We start from the raw sequence: 17382 nt of genomic DNA on the forward strand, positions 1-17382 counted from the left end.
CAATTTCAAGTAGTTTGTATCTAAAACATATATTTGTTGATCTCAAGAAAGCTTCCATTGAGGGCAGAAATCACTTATGTGTCCTAGCTCATCAAAGCATATGTTTAGACTCTGGACTAAAAATTTCTGAGCCCAGTTTGTGAAATTCCATATGTTAGGAGTTAAAGCACAAAGAAAAAGAATATAGCTAATGATCCATTTCAAACAAGAATATTTCCTATACAGAAATAATCAGGGAATTCTGGAAACAAAAAGAATCATAAGTCCTTAGATATTATATAGTGAAGATGGAGGTTGCTTAACACTTATAATTCTAACAATGTACAAAAACACATTCATGGAAGACTGAGGATACCAAGAGAGTGGGGATCAACAAAAGTACACTCCCTAAATAAAATATATACATATATGTATATTGAGATACCTAATACATATGCACACATTCTTTTTTTTCTTCATCAAAACCCACAAGATTTTATTTTATTTTTTTATTTCTTTTATTCATATGTGCATACAATGTTTGGGTCATTTCTCCCCCCTTCCTCTGGCTCCTTCCCTTCTCCCCCACAACCCCCTCGCTACCAGGCATATGTACACATTCTAATTTTGTGATTTCATGTAAGAAATAATTTGAAAAAAATTTCACTTCTGGTAATAAATTGAAATTTCCTAATCTAGTCCTGTCTTTCACACAGTTCAGTCCCTCTGTGACATCCTTGACATGCAGTTATTCAGTATCTGCTGGAATGCCACTGTCATTGTGAGTTCACTATCTAAAGCAACTGATCTGGCCATTTGGATGGCTCAAGTTCTTGGGAAGCTCTGTGTTCCTGAAATGCTAAGTTTTAACTCCACAGAACTTCTAAGCCCTAGTCACATCCTTTGGGATAATATCTAATTTCCATTACCTCCCTCTTCCATGTGTCCCTTCAGAAATTGAAATAAACTATGAATATTCCTATTTCATGTGTACCTAACTAGGCCCAGTCATTTAAAACATATAGCTTTAATGATCACCAGTGGAAAATCTATCTATCTATCATCTATCTATCATCTATCTCTACTTATATGTGTGGGAGTATGTGTGTGTGGTGTGGTACTGAAGTTTGAAATCAGGGCCTCACACTTTCTAGGCAGGCACTCTACCACTTGAGTCATTCCTTCAGCCCCCGCTGGGATATCTTATTCTCTTCAGGTTAGTCACTCTCACATCTTTGCAATCACATCACCTTAGAATCAGTCATTTTCTTTCTGTCTCCTGTACTTGCACAAACGTGTATCTGGGAGGCATGGACCGTGTCTTTTTCTCATCTTGGTATCTTAAGTTATGGGCCCAGAAGACAGTAGGCATCCCCCCCCGACGCCATATTGGTTAGCAATTAATAAATTTAAGCCAAAAGATATCTTTTTCTAATCTGTAGGAAAATATGAGGCAATAAAAAAACAGCCTAGAGTCTTCACATTAAATACATTTAATAAGCCTATCAATCACGAACAGAAAACCTCCTTTCCAATCCACACTGTAGCCCCTGAAAAACCCTACCTTTTCTCAAGACATAGAGAAGTTAGAAAACCTCTTTATAAGTATAACATGGGAACATTTTTAAAGTAAGTTCCTATCAATAAAAACTAAACCAAGGAGGTAAATGTTAGTGAAAAGCAATCATACTATTTCATCAGAAAGAACTAGACCTCTGATAGTGCCTTCTCTATGGGACGGAATGCTTGGGCATCTCTGGGGATGGAGTGCCAGCTCCACAGAGAGATGTAACCTGTAGGCTTATTTTGGAACTCAGTCATATGCCAACGCAGGTGGGAAAATAGAGTAGATGTTCAACTTCTAGTAAACCTTACTAGAAGAAAAAGTATAGCCATCCAGTTGTTAGTGGGTGGTGAAATCATGAGGAAATTAGAAATAACATCAGACTATTTTTAAAGTCCCAAGCAGGAGGGAGCCTTAGAGAAAAAAAGGTGTGAGCTTTGTAAAAAGCCAATGTTAAAGAAACAAGTTATACCCCAGGAAAAGCTACTTTACTTCCTCCATTTTGAAAACCTTGGCAGACAAGGGTGTTAGAAAATGAAATCTAAACTTAGTCCATAGTAACTTTTAAATCCTGGATCTATAGGACAAGTCTTACACATAAAGTCATATACCCACAGCCACATACACTGTCTCCCTTAATTTGGATAGAAGACTGCAAGAGCGAATGAAAACATTCTCAATGTCCTGGGGAGGCAGTAATCGGTGTGTGACTGGGAGCACATAGCTTGGACGTAGAGAGAGCAAGACCATCAGTAGGAATACCGCTTCACTTTAATTAACTTTTATCAATGTCCATGACCTTTTCTCTGAGCTTTAGCCAAGGTTTCCAGCTACCCACTCTTTGTCTACATGTAGATGGCGCAAGGGCATCTCAATAAAGATAGCTGTAAAACAAGCTTGTGACTTTTCCTCATACCTCTTCCAGAGCTCTCTTTCAGACTCTCTTCCAGAGGTCTTTATGTGAGAAAGTGGCCACCTTACCTATCCAGTTTTGCAAGCCCAGATCCTGGAGTCACTGTGGATATAGCCCTCTATCATATAAATGCCTAACCTTGTGCCAGGTTTTGTCAGTCCTTACCAAGTTCTCCGTTCTGCCTACTGCGTTCATATTTTCCACCACCACCTTCTTCTTTCTTAGCCACCATCTAGTTCCACCTTATCATAATAATAGCATACTATTAGTGGCCACCTTAACTCTCACCACTGCCAAGTGTCCTTCTTAGAGAGCTTTTCTTTTTTTTTTAATTGTTTTATTATTCATATGTGCATATAAGGCTTGGGTCATTTCTCCCCCCTGCCCCCACCCCCTCCCTTACCACCCACTCCACCTCCTCCCTCTCCCCCCCACCCCCTCAATACCTGGAAGAAACTATTTTGCCCTTATCTCTAATTTTGTTGAAGAAAGAGTATAAGCAATAATAGGAAGAAACAAGTGTTTTTGCTAGTTGAGATAAGGATAGCTATACAGGGAGTTGACTCGCATTGATTTCCTGTGCGTGTGTGTTAATTCTTTTTTATCTAACCTTTTCTCTAGTTCCTGGTCCCCTTCTCCTATTGGCCTTAGTTGCTTTTAAGATATCTGCTTTAGTTTCTCATGTTAAGGGCAACAAATTCTAGCTAATTTTTTAGGTGTCTTACCTATCCTCACCCTTTCTTGTGTGCTCTCGCTTTTATCATGTGCTCAAAGTCCAATCCACTTGTTGTGTTTGCCCTTGATCTAATGTCCACATATGAGGGAGAACATAGGATTTTTGGTCTTTTGGGCCAGGCTAACCTCACTCAGAATGATGTTCTCCAATTCCATCCATTTACCAGCGAATGATAACATTTCATTCTTCTTCATGGCTGCATAAAATTGCATTGTGTATAAACACCACATTTTCTTGATCCATTCGTCAGTGGTGGGGCATCTTGGCTGTTTCCATAACTTGGTTATTGTGAATAGTGCCACAATAAACATGGGTGTGCGGGTGCCTTAGAGAGCTTTTCTAATTCTTTGCTTTCCTACTATTTATTGGGTAAAGACTAGAATTTATAACCTGGCCCTACACCATTTAAAGGACCTGCCTCTGACTTCCTTTCTAGCCTTAGGAGGAATCACCTTCCTTCTTGTTCTAACTTCACACCACACAATTCCGTTCAGTTGTGCAGAGCCCCTGATTTCCCCCAGTAACAGAGCTTATGCTTGAGCAACTGCATCTACTTGCAATTCTCTCTGAGCTAACTCATCCTCACTCTTCAGATCTCAGCTTGGATGTCACTTCCTCAAGGAAGACTTCTTGTCCCTCAGATTGGGGTGGATCTACCATTTTTAAGCCATTGTCATAGCACCTCTTTATTCTTTTTCTTATACCACTTATGGCATTGGTGCTTTTATATTTGAATAAGTATGCTTTCCATTCAAGTCTCTCTATACTTGTCGACCATAAGCTCCATAGGTACAGGAGCCATTGGCGGTCTTGATACCATTGTGACTCCAGAACCCTAATACCACCCAACCCACCAGCATTCAATCAACATCATTTTTAGGATATGAAAAAATGAATGAAAACTGATTTCTAAGTCCTCTAACTACTTATCCATTCATGTAGCATGTTGTGTTTGAACACTGAGCACTGACTACTTGATTATTTGTAGCCTCAGATTTCTTTTGGTGAGTTTAGCAGCAGTTTGGTCTGTGCACATTCATTTCACACTCTGCCCGGTGAGGCCATGTGGCACTCTGGCTAGGTGGTTAAAGACATAACCGTCTTCTCCACACATTTCTTATAGATAAACTGAGTCAATGTGGGTGAGTACCAAGTGAAACATACTCTAGCTGACTGATTGCTCGTGCTTTAGCTTAAAGACAATGGACCCCATGGCATATCTTCCTGCCATTAGCATGACAACTGTCATGATAGTGAGGTCATTGGCATCTAAATATCAGGATGATCATGGATCCCAAGAAAGTGAGGGACATAGCTCTTGGGGGTTGGAGGCCAGCCTTGAGGGGCATACAACTCATGATGTCTTGCCTGGCATTCCCCATCATGAACCACTTCCTCAATGAGGAGTTTTCCTACCTCCTCCCACTGGAAACAACTTGAGCAACTTCAGCCCCCATCTTCCTATTGTAAAGGGGTTTAGCTAGAGCAGTCCCAACTTTCTCAATTAAGTTGTATATAAATTAGGATCACCTGATAAGGATGCACTCTTGTACACTAGGAATATTGAAAGACTCAACTGTCTGGGCCGAACTGAGATAAGGATTCATAAAATGCGTGAAAAGATCCAAGTGACTCGTGTCTGCAAATATATCCCAAAATATTTTTATGTTCTTTTGGTATGTCTAGTTCTGATGGAACCACGAAAACCAGATGTTAGGAGAAAAAAAAAAACCAAATAATTTGTCTGACAATTTTACAAAAACAAAAAAGAAATTAGATCATTCATTTCTCAAGATTCCAGAGTGCCTACACCAGTCTAAGTGGGCCTGCTTATCTGAAATTATACAACAATCATACTTAATGCCAAATCCCCTTTCCACAAAAGATAGGGAGCTTTGTTTCAACTCTGTAATGATATTAACTAATATGGTGAAGCACTTTGGAATTTGTAAATCATTGCTACATGCATTATATCACTGGAGTGCTTCAAAACACTACACAGTTATGAGGGCACAATTTATTAACATATTTATACCATAATTGAGGAAACTGAGGGGAAGTTTACCAGAGTGTATTATTTTCATACTAAAGACTTAAAAGCCAAATCCAGTCCTCTTTCCATTACTACACACCACTTTCCCCCCAATGTTTTCTTTCACTTTAAAAAAAAAATTGTACCATTAAAAATTGCAATTTATTCTTCAGCTTTATCTGGGTATATATTCAAAGAAAACCAAAACATTATTTTGAGGCAATATTCATACCTCCATGTTCACTGCAGCATTATTCACAATAGCCAAGTAGGGAAACAACCTAAGTACTTGTTGACAGGTGAATGGGTAATAAAAAGGCAGTATACATACACAATGGAATATTATTCAGCTTTTAAAAAGAAGCAAAGTGTGCCAATTGGGACATCATAGATGAACAGGGAAGATACTGTGCTAGGGGAAATAAGTCAGACAGAAAGAAAAATACCATATGATCTCATCTTATATGTGTAATATAAAACAAAAAAGTTGAACTCACAGTTACAGAGTACAATGGTGGTTACTATGAGCTTAAAGGATAGGGGAGAGATTGGTCAAAGACCAAGTCTTCCTTCATTATAAGATGAATATATTCTGGAAATCTAAGACACAGCGTAGTGACTATGATTAACAATAATGTATTGTATATTTCAAATTTGCTAAGAGAGTTGATCTCAAGTGTCCTCACCACAACACACACACAAATGTGCATGTGCAATAAGAACTGGGTATGTCAATTAGCTTAATTGTGAGACTCAGTTCATAATATGTTTATATATCAAAACATCACCTGAAATACATGAAACCTTTGTTTGCCAATCATATCTCAATAAAGCCAGAGGAAAAAAAAATTGGCAACTTATTGAGAGAAAAAAGATCTGTCGTATCAACACATTTTATTGTGAAGATAAACAGAAGTTATCACTTTCTGCATTTTTCGGATGATTTTTACATTTATTAACTTATGTTGACATAGATCTCATTGTAAAAACAACCACTCCCGCTAAAGAAATGTGAGCTATTTGAACCTAACCTTGGTATGTTTCCACTAATATGTACTTGGGAGTTGATGGTTTGGTCCAGTAAGATTCCATTTTGGTACCCTTGAAAAGTTCATGGCACTGTTCTTTTGGTTAATTAATTTTTAAAGTATTTTTCTTCATCAAAAAATTGGTATAATATTTGCTCTCAGCCCTGTGCTTGAAACTGAGGCAGACTTGGGGTCAGAGATACAGTCCACTGTCCTACTGTTTAGAATTGGCTCTGAAGACTATGCAGTCCAGTAGCCAGCACCAGGCAGCAGGTGGCAAGAATGAGGCATTGCAGGCATAGGAACTGAAATTGAATATAGGAAAGACAGACAGAAAGTGAACGAGGAACATCAGAAGCAAAAGCTACAGAAGCAGGGAAAATGCAGTAAGACTATTTATTGAAGCCAAATTCTAAAAACATACTGACAAAAGTATAAATGCACATCAAAAACTTCAGAGCCATGGAAGTGACTTTGGGGCTTGGACCAGCAAATATGTTTTGTTGTTGTTTACCTTTTCTATCTGGAGAGCAGAAAAGTTCCTTGCATGTGATTCTTTTTAGCTGGGTAATTATAATACAGTTTATTTCACAGCACCCATACTTCCAAAATACATAGATCTCATGAATTCTTCCTGCCACACTCAAAAAGTGGGGCAAGACAGGCAAAGTGCTCTCTGGCTTCAGAAGGGCAAATGACTTCCTGGTATCCGTCTGTATGTTACTCCCTGGGATTGTGAACAGCCCTCTTCCTTCTTTTACTCTGTGTTCCCTGTCCATTGCCAACGTGTGTGTATGTGTGTGTGTGTGTGTGTGTGTGTGTTCATTGTAATGTTCTGTTATTCTTCTTATATATGCTTCTTAAGGGCAGAAATAGAATAGAAAACAAGATCTTGGATAAACCTCATAGAAAATTGACCTTAGAATTTTAAGATTCAGCACAAAAGTCTAGCAGTTTCTCAAGTGCAAATGGAAAAGCAACAATTTTTGATATGTAGCACATGACCACCTTATCAAAAATCATAATTCCAGAATAGGTCCATCACAGCTGTACCATTTCGTGACTGGAAAGGACTCCTGATAGTGCCTGTCATGGCTGCATTTGGATCATTTCTTTGGATTAAAGTAAACATAAGTTGATTTAAAATTTTTTTTTGAGACAGGATCTTGCTATGTAACCCAGGCTGGCTTTGAAATCACTGTATAGACCAGGCTGGCCTCAAACTTTCTATCCTCTTGTCTCTGCCTCACAAACTCTGAGATTACAGAAGTGTGACATCATGTCCCAGTACAAGCTGATATTCGAGGTCATGTAGTACTTCCCTTACTACTAAATGCCCTGGGCTATTTTGGCTGTACTTTACAACTTACCTCAAGCCTAACCCCTTGCAATACTTTTAATTCTCTCTTTGCTCCATACAAATAATAACAAATAAAATACCTTGAACTTATGCTTCAAGTAGTTTTCAATTATCTTTAGACTTGGACCACTGAAAAAGGTCAAATTAAATTTAATGTTTAGAATTTAAAAAATAACATTGTCCAAAGAGATTGCACTTAAATTCTATAGTTTGACATTCTCACATGAATGTGTGGTCCTAAACAAAGGTTACATACCAACATTAACATTGCTTTTACTGGAAGCCTGCTTCTATGTGAGCCATGTCTTCCTGTTTTAGCAAAGCTCCTTGAGAGACAGATCATAGTTCCATTTCATATGAAGGACTTGAGGCTCAGGGGATGTGTTTATTTCCTTGGGATCACATTGATCCTAGATGACTGAGGGGCACAAAGCCCCATTCTCCTGTGTGGTCTTGTTCTCCCTCCCCTGGTCCCTTCTCCCTTTCAGGATGCGAAAGTGAGGAGACTGAACAACTCTCAGGTGGCTGAAGAGTCTTAGCAAGCCCCTCAAGGAGTAGTCAGCAATAGGTCAGGCGCTAATGCAAGGACCAAAGTTTCAGAAAGTACAGAGGTAGGTTTCTGAGCATGGAATTTTCTAAAAAGCAGATCTGCCCAGAGAGTGTGAAAAGAGCACTGATTATTAGCTCTTTGTCTAGCTGAGAGGGATCTATGCACAATTATTCTTGTGCTAGCTACTATTTAGTAAAAGTTTAGGGAGTAGAGGGCGTCTTGCTCTCCCAATAATACTGACCCCTCACTTGAGGACTCCTGTATTTGCCATTGGCCAATTTAGCACAGTGTTGGTCCAGCATTTAGAGGGTTTACTTGCCTAATTCTGCATTTTGGTTGCTTGTTCACCTCCCCACTGTTGGTAATGGGACAGGTCATAAAAACCAGTAAACACCTTTCCCTTACAGGGAAATGCTTGTGGAAGGAAAGTATAAGCAACACTTTCCACTTGGCTCTCAGGAATTTCACCCAAGAATCGACCTCTGGTTGAAGGGCAGCCTAATCCAAAGGAGCCTATTTCCTATCCAGATCCCTTATGTTTCCATCAGACCTATTAATCTGAATCTCTGTTTCCACCAACAGAGTTTTAGCTTTCCAGCAATAGGCTCTCGATACCCAGACAAATGTCTTCACTTTAGTTCTCAGTAACTCAATGTTTTATGTCTCCAAATCAACAAGGACTAATTCCTCTCCTCTATCTGCAGAGGCCCTCCCTGTTACTCTCTAGAATTGGATGCAGCCTTCAAACAAGTAGCCTGATCTTTTCATGTCTCAAGTGTTTGGAAGGGTGGTGTTCCTTTTCAGAGTTTTGCTTTTTACTCGCTAGTAAAGTCTGTTCATCCCTACTTTCTTTTTGCCCTCTTCATCCCTGCCATGCACTAGATGAGATAGGAACATGGATGTGGAAAACTTACCAAAGAAGGCCTTACAAATCGTCTCTGCTAGAACTTGGCAATTTAAAAACTTGGAATTTCTTCATTTTAGGCTGATAGATTGGATTTAGACTATCACACTCCACCCACTCTCCAAAGAACTGCTCTCTGCATCAAGGAAATCACTGCAACACTCTAGAATTCTTACTCTCCTTTTAAAGAAACCTTCAATGCCATGTTTCCTTAATCCACTCCTGAAGTGCATGTGTAAATAACCTCTTACTACCCTTTCCACCCAGATGGAAGATGGAGTCAAACACTCAGTTTAAACATAGTGTGCATAATGAAATTTGTGGGCTCAAGGCATTTTCAAACTGTAGCTTTAAAATGGGGCATTCAACTTCCCTGACTAATACACACACACACACACACACACACACACACACACACACACACTCATTTGTAAGGTGAAGCTGTCAAATGACTCAGTCATTTCCCTCAATAACGTCCACATATCTTCACCATAGCTTCTCTGTTTACCTCCAAACTCAGAATCCTATCCTCCCTCCTCAATTTTAATTTGTCAATTGCAACCATGTTGATCAACCAATAATTTCCTAAAATCACCAAATGCCCAAATCCCTATCCATGTTGTTAATCTGTCCAGAATTCTTCCCACCCCAAACTCACCTTCCTCACACATTCTCAATCACTCTACAGCTCTCATCTGGGAAGTAAGGGTCTCAGATCTCTAAATCGGCCATTGGGCCTGTCTTCTGTGCTGCTGTAATTCCTAGCATTGAGCCCCAGAAAATCACTTATCACACTCAATTGGATAATGAGTCCACTCACCTGTCTTCCCATGAGAAGAACGATTGCCTGCCATTATGATATGTGCAGTATCTTATACAGTGCCTGCCTGGCACATAGCAGCTATTCAGTAAATATGCATTCAGTGCAAGATTAAGTAAATCAATTAATTAATCAGCAGACTTTATGCCTAGAACCTACATAGAGAGTTCTGCTTATTCCTCCACTGCACTTTTATACTGTCTTGGTGAGCCAGTTAGACTTTTCATTACTGTCACAAACATCTGAGAAACAATTTAAAAGGAAGAAAGATTTATTTTGGTTCAGAGGGCCAAAGATTTAAGTCCATAGTTCCTCAGCCCCATTGCTTTGGGCCTGAGATAAGCAGACATCGTGGAGGAAGAGCATGGCAGAGAAAAGTTGCTCATCTCATGACAGCCAGGAAGCAGAAAGCTAGACGGAAAAAGACTCAGGACAAGAGAGAGCCTCTGAATGCATGTCCCCAGTGACATATTTCTTCCAATTAGGCTCCCTCTCTAAAACCTTCCATCACCTCCCAATAATGCCATCAAATTATCAGTCTTGGTGGATTAATCAATCCATTAGGATGGCACTGCTCCCATCACCCAACCATTTCCCAAAAGCCCCACCTCTTAACACTGTGTGAATTGGGGCCCAAACCTTCAATACATGAGCCTTTGGAGGGAAAACTCATATCTAAACCATAGCACTTAGCAAGAGATTAAGGTCAGAGGCACTTACCCAAGCACTACATGTTTCCTTCAGCAGCAGGAAGCGGCTTTCTTTCATTTCTGTTTCTTCAACTTTCAAACTTTACAATGTTCCAAATACTGTTCTAAGTACCATACATAAATTTTCTCATTTAAGCTTTTAAGGCAAGTAGATTGACACCCCAATTTTACAGAAGGCACTAAGACACAGAGAGATCAAGTAGCCTGCTCAAGGTCCCTGCTCTCTTTATCTGTTGCTATATAACAAACTACTCCTGATTTAGTGATGTAAGGCAGAACTCATTTTATTATGCTCAAGGAATTTTTGGGTGAAGCACTGGTCTTCTTCATGATAGCTGGGGCTCATCTACGAAGACTGGACAGACTGGGTATGACTTGAATGGTGGATGCTGGAGCCACCTGGAGTCTCCGTCACTCACATGTCTAGCATTTGGAGTTAGGTAATGCAAATCCTGGCCTCTGATGAGACTATCAACTAGAATACTTACCCACAGTTTCATGTGTCAAAGCATTCTCACACCATGGCAGCTGGGTTACCATAAGACCTTTCCCCAGTAGAAACATCCAGAGAGCAAAAAGAGATGACGAGAACAGAATAAGCCCTTCTTCTAATGTATCCTCAGAAGTCATGGCCCATCACTTCTATGTAAGTCACTGAAATCAGCCCAGATTTATGAAGGGAATTAAACTTAACCTCTCCAGTGAATCTAAGATATATGGTAAACATTTTTGTAAATGTCACACAATACTGCTGGTACAACACTAATATGACAATAAATAAGTTTTTGAAAATCAGAAAAGAAAAACTCAACCTCTCAATGGAGAAGTGGTGAGGTCACACAGCAGGAGAACATGTGGGGTGGGAGATATTATTGTGGCCATTTATGAAAAATACAATCTGCCACAGTGTTAAAGTTTAACATGACAGAACCAGACTGCCGCATATTTGTTAGGTTTTTTTCAAAAGATAAAGTGTAAGCTCTTTCAAAGCTGAAATCATAGTTTGAGTTTCCCACAGTAAATGATAAAATTTATAAGCCAAAAAATGTTTTTATTAATTATTTAAAAGAAACCACAGAGAAGTGATAGTTAAATGGTATGGGCTGTTTTTTTGAGGTGATGAAAGTGTTCCAAAATTCACTATGGCGATGGTTGTGCATATATATGGACATACTAAAAGTCACTCAATTGTACAAGTTATAAGGGTAAATTGCATGCAATGTGAACTCTAGCATAATAAAAATGGTTTTAAAATTAAAGTAGAAATGAAGACATTGAGACATAAGCAAAAACTGAACATTTAATATTAGCAATCTTCCTCCAGAAGAAGTGTTAAAGAGAGTTATTTGGGCTGTAGCAAAAGGACAATGGACAATAACTTGAATCCCAATAGAGAAATAAAGAACATCAGCAAAGATAAAAATTAATATTGATTTATTTTGGCTTATAATTTCTTTTTTTCCTTTATGACAAGACACAACTGCAAAAAAATAACTATATATCTATCTTGAGGGGGACAAAATTATAAAGATGTAAAGGAGGGAATGCATCTCTATAGAAATAAAGCTTTATATACTTTTGAAACTATGTTAGGACTAATTTTAGTCAGATTGTTATAAATTATGTTGTTAAGTAATTCTCAGGGCAACCACTAAGAAAATAAGTAAAGTGAAATAAATAGCAAAAGCCAAAAGAGGTGAATCAAAATAGTATAATAGTAAATATTAATTTAACACAAAAAAGACAGCAAGGGAGGAATTAAGAAATAAAAATGATACATGACACATGGGAGAAAGTAGCAGAATTATGTGTTATCAGTAATTACATTAAATGCAAATGGTTCACATCCTCCAATTATAAGCCAGACATTGGCAGAATGTATTTAAAAAAAAACATTATCCTACTATGTGCTCTCTACAAGTGACTCACATTAAATATAAAACACAATGAGTATGAAAGTCAAAGGACACAGAGAGAAATTCCATTCAAAATAACTAAATTAGAGCTTGATTATCTATATAAATATAAGACAAAATAGACTCAAAACCAATTGTTGTAAGACACAAAGGACATTGTTATATAACTATAAACGGTCAACCAATAAGATACAAAAATTTATATACATAATTACAGGGCATCAAAATATAAGAGGAAAATATCAACAGAATTAAAGAGAAAATTAAACAATTCCACCATAAGAGCCTTATAGTTCAATGCCCTGCTTTCAATAACCGGCAGAACATCTATCCAGAAGACTAGTAAGGAAGTATAGGACTTAACTACACCATTAGCCAAAAGGACCTAACAGACCTCTACAGAACACTCCATCCAAAAAACAGAATACACATTCCTCATAAATACACATGGAGAATCTCTTTAGGAGATTCATATGTGAGTTCACAAAACAAGTCTCAAAGCTTAAAAATATAGAAATCATAAAAAGTATCTTCTCTGACAGTAGTGGAGTAAAACTAGAAATTAGTAACAAGGGATGGGGGATGTATTTCAAGGTACAGCACCTTCTTAGCATGTGCAAGGCCCTGGGTTCAATTCCTAGCACCACCTAAAAGGAAATCACCTAGAAATCAGTAACAGAAGGAAAGATGGAAGTTCCACAAATATATGGAAACTAGCACATTCTTAAACAACTAATGGATCAAATAATAAATCTCCAGGAAAATTAGAAAATACACTGAGACATATGTAAATAAAAACACAGCATACCAAAACTGATGGAATGGAGGTCAGGCAGATGGCTAAACAAATAACAACAACAACAAAACTTTTGGGATAGAAGGAAATGCAATGCTCACAGAGAAATGTATAATTACAAGCTTCTATTTTTTAAAGAAGGATCACAAATCCATAAGATCCCATTATACATAACTAAAAACAGAAGAACAAACTAAATCCAAAGCTCTCGGAAGGAAGGAAATAATAAAAATAAGACTAAAATGAAATTGAGAATAGAAAAAAACAAAATCAATTAAACCAAAAGTTGGTTCTTCAAAAAAAGCCAGCAATTTCAGACACATATAGTCTGACAAAACAAGAAAAAAGAAACAAGATTCAAATTATTGAATTAAGAATGATAGTAGTATCCCTATCATCCTTGTAAAAATAAAAGAAATTATAAGAAGAAATGATGAACAGATGTATAGCAACAATAAGCTAACATAGATACAATGGACAAATTCTTAGAAATGTACAAATTACCAAAAATGATTTGAGAAGAAATAGAAAATCTGAACAGACCTATAGCAAACAGAGATGAAGTCAGTAACAACAACATACCCCAGGACAAGATAGTTTTTTTGGTGAAGCATACTGAAAGTTTTCTAAAAAAAATTACTGTTATATATTTTTGAGTTCCTCCAAAATTTAGAACTGGATGGAGTAGTTCATGACTCATTCTATGAAGCCACTATCCCTCTGATGTCAAATCCTAAGACATTACAAAAGAAGAAAACTACAGGGTTGAAGTGATATCTCAGCGGTAGAGTACTTACCTAGCATGCATGAGGCTCTGTGTTGGGTCCTCAGCAGTAGAAAAAGAAAAAGAAAACCATGGACTAATGTCATTTTTGAATATACATGAACAATTCCTCAACAAATACTGGCAAACTGAATCCAATACCAAATTAAAAGGATTTTACACCATGACCAAATGGTATTTGTTTAAAGAATGCAAAGGCTGTTCAACATATGAAATATAACCAAGGTAATAAATAACTTAATAGAAAGAAAAAGGGAAAAATACATGAGATCATACTGATAGTGGAAAACATTTTAAAAATCCACAGTCTTTCCAAGATAACTAAAATCCCCTTGACAAACTTTCTTTAAAATGGAAAAAGACACCAATGAAACATATAACCAACATTATATTTAATGATAAAAGTCTGAAAGCCACCACTCTTATGACAGGAATAAGAAAAGGATATCTACTTTAGCCACCTCTGCCGAATATAATGCTGGAAGTTCTAACAAGAGCCATTGAGCAAGAAAAACATACCATCCTAATCAGAAAGATAAACATAAATTAATCTCTTATATAGAGAAGAGGCTAAAAAAGCAAAAACCGTTGAAGCTCATAAACAAGCTCAGCAAAGTTGCAGCTCTAAGAACAAAACACAAAATTCAATTTTATTTCTATATACTTGCAATGAATAATTCAAAATAGAAATTAAGAAATCACTTCCATTAAAAGTAATACCAAAATAAAATGTTTATAAATTTAATTAAGAAAGCCAAACACTTGAACTGAAAATAATAAGACATTGTTGAAATAATTCAAAGCAGATAAAAATAAATGGAAAACACATTCTATATTCATGGTTTGAAAGACTTCAGACTTAAGATAGCTATATTTTCCAAAACAATGTGCAGATTCAATGCAATCTCTAGCAAAATTCTAATGACCTTTTTTGCAAAAGCAGGTGAGCTGATCCTAAAACTCATGTAAAACTGAAAAAGATCCTGAATAGCCAAAATGGTTTTGAAAAAAGTAGTGAGCTGGAGAACTCACATTTCCAATTCCCGGACTTACTCTCAAGCTATCATAATCAAACAGTGTGGTAATGGCACAGTATACACTTACAGATCAATAGGCTAGAAGTAAGAGTTTGGGAGTACCCTTGCATATGTGGCCAACTGAGTTTTTACCAGTTGTACAAGGCCATTCTTTGCAGAGTCGTCTTTTTGACACATGGTTGTGGGACAGCTAGACATTCACATGAAAAGAACAAATTTGGAGCACTACTTTATACCATATATGTATATAAAGCAGCTGAAAGTCCTAAATTTAAAAACTAAAGCAATTAGACTCTTAGATGGAAACATAAGTGTAAACATTCATGACCATGTCTTGGACAATAGTTTCTTAAATATGCCACCAAAAATCACAAGGAACAAGGGAAAATTGAAAATTAAAAATTGAATGTGGTCAAAATTACAATTTTTAATGTAAAAAAACACTATCAAAAGAATGAAAATACGTCCCAGTGAATGGAAGGAAATACTTGAAAGTGATATATCTGGTTAGAGACTAATATCCATAAAGAGCTCTTAAGACTTAATAACAAAAAACAAATAACCCAACAGAAAACAGGCAAGTGTCAAGAATACACATTTCCCTAAAGAAGGGATAAATATGGCTAATAAGAATGAAATCAATATGTTGAAAAGATATTTACACACCAATATTTATTGTAGCGCTAGTCAACAACAAGCAAGATTATGAATGACCTACATGTCCATCAAGAAATGAAAAACAGAACAAGGCTATGCACTCAATGGAATGCTATTTAGCCTTAAAGAAGAAGAAAATCCTGTGATTTACAACAACATGGGTGAACCTGGAGGATAGTTTGTTAAATAAAATAAGCCAGGCACAGAAAGACAAACACTGCATGATTTTATCTATTTGAGGAATCTAAGAAAGTTAGGCTTATAAAAGTAGTAGAATGATAGTTACCTGGTGTGTTAGTTTGCTATGACAAAATAGAAGAATCAACTTTAAGGCCTGGAAGTATGACTCAAGTGGTAGAATGCTTGGCTAGCAAGTACAAGGCCATGAGTTCAAACCCCAGTACCACCATCAAAAAATGAAATTTAAAGGGGGAAAGGTTTATTTTGGCTCATGGTTTAAGAATTTCAGCTATTGCTTTAGGACCTGTGAGAAGCAGCAGAATATCTTGGTGGGAACACATGGTACAATAAAACTGCTCACCTCATGGTGCTAGGAAGAAAAAAGGAGGAGACCTGTATTCCAACATCTGCTTCAAAGGCACATGTCCCATGACCTAACTTTTTCTCAATTGTTTTCATGAAGTCACTGTATGTAGGGACAACTTTACTTAGTTCTGACATTACAGCCATATGACCCTGGAGACATCCCTTCATTTCTCTGGGTTCTGGTCACCTCAGATGACACAGTGGAGTTCACCAGCTCAATACAAGGGCTGCACCTGTCTAGAGAAGAGACAACACAGGGAGGCCATGAATCATTTCTGTGTCTGACTCATCCCAAGATGGGTTAATGGTAATGTAAGAGGAGAAAGGAAACAATTCACAGTTTTTCCTAAGATTTCCAATGATTATCCTCGTCTGTGGGCAAATTCTCAAGAATGCTATTTTGAAAAGGGTGACGATATTTAGTTAAAATGTCCTCAGAGGAAGGGAGGTAAGAACTGAGAAAAGCGTGCCCAAACCACAGGGCCTACAGACCACAGTCCACATCACCAGCAACAGCCCTAATGAGCTCTGGGCTGGACTCTCCCAATTGAATTACATAATACATTTCCGTTTCATTTCATGAATCACAACTTGGGATACAATGTTCCTGGATTGCAGTTGATATATTTCAGGGACTACCAAAGATTTCAAAAAGAAAAATCTATTTTATTAAACTCATATGTAAAATGTCTGTATGTCAGCCAACTTATTTATTTTCAAGTTTGGGATTTTCTTAAATGCTGTAGTTAGAGTTCAATGTCAAGAGGGTTCCCAATAAACCCATTAATGAATAGGAAGACTGAAGTTGCTCCTGAATTTTTCATTTCTCCAGACAGCTCAGTTCCTGGTTGATGATGGTGGGTTTTGTTTCAGTTGCCCCTGTTGGGTAAGAGAGAAGAAAAGTGGCAAAGCCTCAGAGCATAGAGCAGGGAGGTCAAAAACACAGGGACAACTGAGTAGCAGCAAGTTTGCTTCACTATGCAACCATAAGACCTGTATTCAAACATCCACTTCTTTATGGATGCTAATGTTGTAAGCACCATCAGGGCT

The sequence above is a fragment of the Castor canadensis genome, chromosome 12 (genome assembly GCF_047511655.1).
Source record: "Castor canadensis chromosome 12, mCasCan1.hap1v2, whole genome shotgun sequence".
Classification (NCBI taxonomy): Eukaryota; Metazoa; Chordata; class Mammalia; order Rodentia; family Castoridae; genus Castor; species Castor canadensis.